Source organism: Strix aluco, chromosome 2, assembly GCF_031877795.1.
Source record: "Strix aluco isolate bStrAlu1 chromosome 2, bStrAlu1.hap1, whole genome shotgun sequence".
NCBI lineage: Eukaryota > Metazoa > Chordata > Aves > Strigiformes > Strigidae > Strix > Strix aluco.
The window spans coordinates 118,540,155-118,547,562 of NC_133932.1; positions in this window are offsets into that span (position 1 = coordinate 118,540,155).

Sequence of the window (7,408 nt, forward strand, 5' to 3'; positions counted from 1 at the left end):
TGCTTTTATCCTGAATACAATGAAAAAGAACATCCTTGTTTAGGAGCATTGGTTGTGGTTTGGCACTACGAATTGTTCACTGGTAGTACCAGTTTAGGGCATTAACACTGATGTCATCCCTTCCTGCTCATACTTATCCTGTCTGTGTCTCTCTTCCACCCCATTCAACACTGTGCCTCCACTCCAGGACCTTTACCCTTTACTGTGCCAGCACAGTTGTTTGCACCGCTGCACTCAGCACTGGATTGGCTCACTGTTGTAGCTGATGAAGAAATAAATGTTTTGCTTTGCTGCATAGTTTTTTAGCTGGATCAATTCCTTGATCTGGCTTACAGTGAGGCCACATTAACTTCTATGCTGACGTGACTGTGGGGCAGTAGGCCATGGTGTTGGGCAAGAAGAGCTGCAGGGAGTGAGCAGAAGGGGCGGAAGGAATGGCAACATGTTAAGTTTATTTGCTGCTACACACACTGCAATTTCAAACCACAGCCTCTGGCTGTATTTTTATAAGTAACTGCTACTAGAAAGGCAAAAGTCTTACAGCCTTTTCCCTCTTTAGCTGCTGTACCCTTCCCTGCTCTCTACTGTCTGCTGGCCCTGTTTCTCATCTACTGGCCATCTTCTCCCTTGCTCCAGCACAACCTCCCCTCAACCTTTGTATGAGTTGATTTAACTCACTAACTCAGCAGAGGACTATTTGAACTCTGCATTTTGATTTGTTTTAAGCTCAGTTAGCTTTCTGCCAGGCTTGTGTCAGGCATGAATGTATTTAAAATATCAATATTTTTATTTATTCATATTTCTGCCAGTAGTGTGGAAAAAAAAAGTGTCACATCATGACAGAATGATAAAAGGCACCATTCCTCTCAGGATTCTGCATGTCCTGTGTCTCTCTTTTTTTAATTCTTCCTCCTAACAGATGCTGTGCTTGTACAGTTACAGTTCTTCCTCTGCTACATGGAGCTTTTGCTTCCATGAAGATGACCTGAAAGCATTTCACTGCTACATATCCCAGAACAGCCTGATTTTTATGTTGTATTAGGAAACTTCTCACAGTTTCCAAAGGACTTTTGGGAGGAAACCTGTTCTGGTGTGAGTAAAACAGCAGCCTTAGAGTCTCAGTGCCATTCTCAGAACCGTATAACCTACGAGTCATTAAGTCCTCCTATACCTCCATTCCTACCAACTAGAAGTCACAATAACTCTTCCTACAAACTAGAAATAAGTTCTTATTTGTTAATATGCTGTGTTCTCTAACATGTTTGTCAGTAGTGTCTAACAGAACAGAACACTAATCACTAATTGGTACAATAATAATAATTATGATATGAGATTAAATTACTATTTTGGTCTTTTTATTAGCATTTTTAGCTAAATAGTTTTAAAGTCTTTCGACTCATCCATGCAGAAAACAACTGGAGAAGAAAAGATTTTCATCCTCCTTGCTTCAGACTGTGCCTCCTGAGGTAGCAGTACCCTTTCTCAGCATTTAAATACCTTTAGTGCCATCTTCTGTAGCACAGCGGCATGTCAAGCGCAATTCTTTTTATTAACATACCATGCAGTGCCACAACAAGCTGAGCTGAAGGCATTTGTAGCTTTTTCTTTTAGGCTGACTGTGTGGAGAGAACTGCTATCATTACTGCCGAGCAATGTATCACTTTGGCGTGGCTTGTTTAACGACGTGGATCGCAGTTTAGGGGTCCTTCCACTAAGCTGTGTTTGGAGGCACAGTTATGGTAAGAGTGATCCTCTTCTGTACTTCAAAATAGATGCTTAAATTAGAAATAACATGGGGTAAAACACTGTTTTGGATCAATGGTGATCTGAAAAAGGTCCATTTTTCTTGTTGAGCAGCAGCTCAGGTTCAGCCTAAGATCAAGATATATCTCCTTAATTTACGAGATTTTATAAATCTTGGTGTCTATTTTAGATCTTCTTTCTTTGTACCTTGCCATACAAACCTGATTCTTCTGATCTTAAAAATACCTGTCTTACTGTTCTGTCTGCACACTTCTTGAATTCACTTTGCTTCTGCACCAGCCAAATCATATACTGCTAAAGTTCTGCCTATGTGTGAAACAGGGGTTGCCACCTGTGTGGAGGTTTGGACAGAAGAGGAAAAGTGGTACTAAAGAAGATAATTAAAGGAAGGCTGAAAATTATTTAAATATGCATTTTAATGTAATGTCACCTTAAGTTTTATCACAGAATCACAGAATTGTCTAGGTGGGAAAAGACCTTGAAGATCATCCAGTCCAACCATCAACCCAACATTAACAGTTCCCAACTACACCATATCCCTCAGCGCTAAGTCGACCCGACTCTTAAACACCTCCAGGGATGGGGACTCCACCACCTCCCTGGGCAGCCCATTCCAACGCCTAACAACCCGTTCTGTAAAGAAATGCTTCCTAATATCTAGTCTAAACCTTCCCTGGCGCAACTTGAGGCCATTACCTCTTGTCCTATTGCTTATTACTTGTTTAAAGAGGCTCATCCCCAGCTCTCTGCAACCTCCTTTCAGGTAGTTGTAGAGGGCGATGAGGTCTCCCCTCAGCCTCCTCTTCTCCAGACTAAACAACCCCAGTTCCCTCAGCCGCTCCTCGTACGACATGTGCTCCAGACCCTTCACCAGCTTTGTTGCCCTTCTCTGGACACGCTCGAGTAATTCAATGTCCTTTTTGTAGTGAGGGGCCCAAAACTGAACACAGTAATCGAGGTGCGGCCTCACCAGTGCCAAGTACAGGGGTAAGATCACTTCCCTGTCTCTGCTGGCCACGCTATTTCTGATACAAGCCAGGATGCCATTGGCCTTCTTGGCCACCTGGGCACACTGCTGGCTCATGTTCAGCCGGCTGTCAATCAACACCCCCAGGTCCCTCTCTGACTGGCAGCTCTCCAGCCACTCCTCCCCAAGCCTGTAGCGCTGCTGGGGGTTGTTGTGACCCAAGTGCAGCACCCGGCATTTGGCCTTATTGAAACTCCTACAGTTGGCCTGAGCCCATCGCTCCAGCCTGTCCAGGTCTCTCTGCAGAGCCTCCCTACCCTCGAGCAGATCAACACTCCCACCCAACTCGGTGTCATCTGCAAACTTACTGAGGGTGCCCTCGATCCCCTCGTCTAGATCATCAATAAAGATGTTAAACAGGAGTGGCCCCAAAACTGAGCCCTGGGGGACACCACTCGTGACCGGCCACCAACTGGATTTAACTCCGTTCACCCCAACTCTTTGGGCCCGGCCATCCAGCCAGTTTTTTACCCAGCGAAGCGTGTGCCCATCCAAGCCACGAGCAGCCAGTTTCACCAGGAGAATGCTGTGGGAAACGGTGTCCAAGGCCTTACTAAAGTCAAGGTAGACAACATGCACAGCCTTTCCCTCATCCAATAAGCAGGTCACCCTGTCGTAGAAGGAGATCCGGTTTGTCAAGCAGGACCTGCCTTTCATAAACCCATGCTGACTGGGCCTGATCATCTGGTTGTCCCGCACGTGTTGTATGATGGTACTCAGGATAAGCTGCTCCATCAGCTTCCCGGGCACCGAAGTCAAGCTGACAGGCCTGTAATTTCCCAGATCATCCTTCCGACCCTTCTTATATATGGGTGTCACATTGGCCAATTTCCAATCTGTCAGGACCTCCCCAGTCAGCCAGGACTGCTGGTAAATGATGGAAAGTGGCTTGGCGAGCACCCCAGCCAGCTCCTTCAGTACCCTCGGGTGTATCCCATCCGGTCCCATAGACTTGTGTGTGTCTATGTGATGCAGTAGGTCACTGACTATCTCTTCCTGTGGGGGGGGGCATTCTCCCAGTCTCTGTCTTCTGACTGAGGAGGCTGGATTCCCTCAATACAGCTAGTCTTGCTATTAAAGACTGAGGCAAAGAAGGCATTAAGCACCTCCGCCTTTTCCTCGTCACTTGCTACCATGTTTCCTCCTGTGTCTAGCAGGGGATGGAGGCTCTCCCTGGTCTTTCTTTTGCTGCTCACATACTTACAGAAACATTTCTTTTTGTCCTTGATTGCTGAAGCCAGATTAATTTCCAGCTGGGCTTTAGACCTCCTGATTTCCACCCTGCATAGCCTCACAGCATCTTTGCAATCATTGTGAGTGGCTAGCCCCTTCTTCCAAAAGCTGTAAACTCTCCTTTTGTCCCTGAGTTGCAGCCAAAGCTCCCTGTTTAGCCAGGGTGGTCTTCTCTGTTGCCAGCTTCTCTTACAGCACCTGGGGACCGCCTGCTCCTGAGCCATTAAGACTTCCTTCTTAAAGAGTGCCCAGCCTTCCTGGACTTCTATACCCTTCAGGACCATCTTCCAAGGGATCCTGTCAAGCAGGTGCCCAAACAAGACAAAGTCAGCCCCTTTGAAGTCCAGGATATCAGTTCTGCTTCCCCCTCTCCTGGCCTCTCTAAGAATAGAGAACTCTATTATTTCATGATCGCTGTGCCCTAGTCGTCCTCTGACTGCCACATCACCCACCAGTCCTTCTCTGTTCACAAAGAGGAGATCGAGCAGGGCACCTTCTCTGGTCGGTTCACTCACCAGCTGCGTCAGGAAGTTATCTGCCACACATTCCAGGAATCTCTGGGACTGGTCCCGGTCTGCTGTGTTATATTTCCAGCAGATGTCTGGGAAGTTAAAGTCTCCCACAAGAACAAGGGCAAGCGATCGTGAGATTTCTCCTAAATGCCTGTAGAATATTTCATCCACCTCTCTGTCCTGGGTGGGTGACCTATAGTAGACTCCTACTACAACATCTGCCCTGTTGGCCTTCCCCCTGATTCTAACGCAAAGACACTCCACCCTGTCTTCACTACACTTGTACTCAAAGCAATCATAACAGTCCCTGACATACAGCACCACCCCATCACCTCTCCTTCCTTGTCTATCCCTCCATCAACAGGCGCACTCCAGTTGTGGGAGACATCCCACCATGTTTCTGTAATAGCCACTACATCATAATTTTCCTGTTTCATCACGGCTTCAAGCTCCTCCTGTTTATGTTTATGTTGCTGTCTAGTGTCTAATGAGAGTGGAGGGAACCCTTTAAACATAGTAAGATCCTAGGGATTTGGAGCACACTGAAGCGGCATCTGGCCACTGGCAGTGCTGTGCACCTTTAAAGATAAGTGACAGCGAGGAAGCTAGCAGGATGGCTCTTTCATGGGAATCCCTCTGTCAAAAAGTCCACATGAAGAGACACTTTTTAACACCACTGTTTAAATCTGAGAATATCTTGCTTCTGAATAAATCCCTCAGGAAGACAAGTCCTGCTTTTTCTATCTCCCCCCTATTTGGCTTTAGATCCTCCTGTTCTAGTGTGCAATTTACAAATACATCTCCATACTACCTCAACAGGCTTTCATGCTTGGGCTTTCACCAGTATATAATTGGTCCTTTATTTTAAAGGCTGCTCCCTTCAACTTTCCTCTGGGGATTTTGCATCCTTGCCTGTCTCATTTTCTACAAATGTCCCAGAGGGTTTTGTCAACAGTCCAAACTTTTTCTTGTCAGAACCCAGAAGGGAATTCTTGAAAAGGAAACTGTTAGCCAATGGGTGTAGTCCAATGGTAGGTAGGCACTGCCAGATTATCCCCATTCAAAATGTATTGAATTCTATCTTAAAAACCTTCTGTGGCAGTACTGAAAAACTACTCTAGAACCTCACTGCTCTCCTGAGTAAGAATATTTTCCTTACAGAAAGGTGTCAAAGCCAGTTTGTACAGATGGTGGGAAATACCACTTGAAACCCTGCAGAGACTGAAAAAGCCATCATGGAAACACCCAGTGCTTCATGCTGTGAAACCTTTTGGACAGATGGTTGGAAGTGAAAGACTTCTCTCTATCCCTCCCAAAAATCCAACCTCCTGCCCTTCAGCTGACCTGATGAGCCGAGGGACTTCACTGCGTGAAGGAAGTTATAATGTCAAGTCACTGGGCTGCTGGGATTTCCTCTCATACCCTAACGTGGAACCTCATGCCCCACTGCTTCAGGATCCACATTGCGATACTACTCCACTTACCATCATGGCAGCACTGTGTTTCAGATATATCACCCATCTCTGAATAGAGTCATTTGTCCTTGTGCCACCAGCAGTGCTTAAGTCAAGAGAGATCTTCCTCCTTAGTGTTTTCAGCTGAAAGACTTACAGGGAGCAACCAAGTGTTGCGAGGATACAAGAACATGGGGATGGTCTGGTTCAGTTTGTCACTAGTCCTCTGCTACACACAGTTCCTCAAAGCATCTCAAAATTTTGCTTGGATGGTATTTTTACTGAATAGAGCAACAGAGAGCCTTGGAAATGATCTGGTGCGGTTAAGTTTTCAGCGCTGTGACCGTAGAGTGGCTATCAACAGAAACTCATATGTTAATGCTGAGGAGTCGCTGAGTAGTCATGCTAGTTTAAGTCATTCTGTCTAATGTTTTTTCTCAGGGCAACACTGAAGAACACACAAAGGTGATAGTAATATTTTTTAGGATTGATGCTGAAAATATTAAGAGCCACCTTTAAATCATCATTTTGAAAGTAGTTGCAACTGATCTGTTTTTTCAAATGGTCAACAGCTTGAGAGCTAGTCTTGACTGAGATGAATCTGGGGGAAAAAACTTTCCAAAAAAATTATCCATAATGCCTTCTTTTGCTAAAATACGCTCAGTCCTAGGTATAGACTCTCAAACTTTGAAGACCCAGGCTTGTATAAAATTTGACAAGTGTATTGAAATACTGCGAGGAGCTGACGCAATGCTGACTTCACTCTGAAAACCAAAGGCTCTGCCTTGGCCGAAGGGCAGCAGCCGCCACCCGGTTGGGGGGCTGGCAGCCCTGCGGGGATCTCCATACGGCACACACAGGCGGCAGCAGCGGAGTTTACCGCCTCTCAGGGAAAACCCTCCTCTCTGTGAAGAACCTTCTGCTGTTTGGGTGGTTGTTTTTTTCTTTTTAAACTTTTGCTCTAAGATGTACCCCACACCTCACGGTGACAGGGGCTGCTCTCCCGCCGGGCGCACGGGCAGTGAGGAGCGCGGTTCGCCGCTCCCCGGGGAGGCCGCGCGGGCACAGCGCGACGGGCCACTGGGCGGCGCTGCTGCGCCTGTGAGAGGGGGGGGGGTGTGTGTGTGACCGGATTGGGGGGGGGGTGGGTGTGTGGAGGGGGTGGGTCGGTGGGAGGTTGTGGGTGTGACCGGGTGTGTCTGACCGTGTGTGTGTGTGGGGGGGTGGGTGTGTGACCCGGGGTGTGTGTTTGTGTATGTGTGTGTGACCGTGTATGTGTGTGACCGTGTGTGGAGGTGTGTGTGAGACCCGGTGTGTGTGTGACCGTGTGTGGGTGTGTGTGACCGCGTGTGTGTGTGTGACCGTGTGGGGGTGTGTGAGCGTGTGTGTGGGGGTGTGTGTGGGGGTGTGTGTATGAC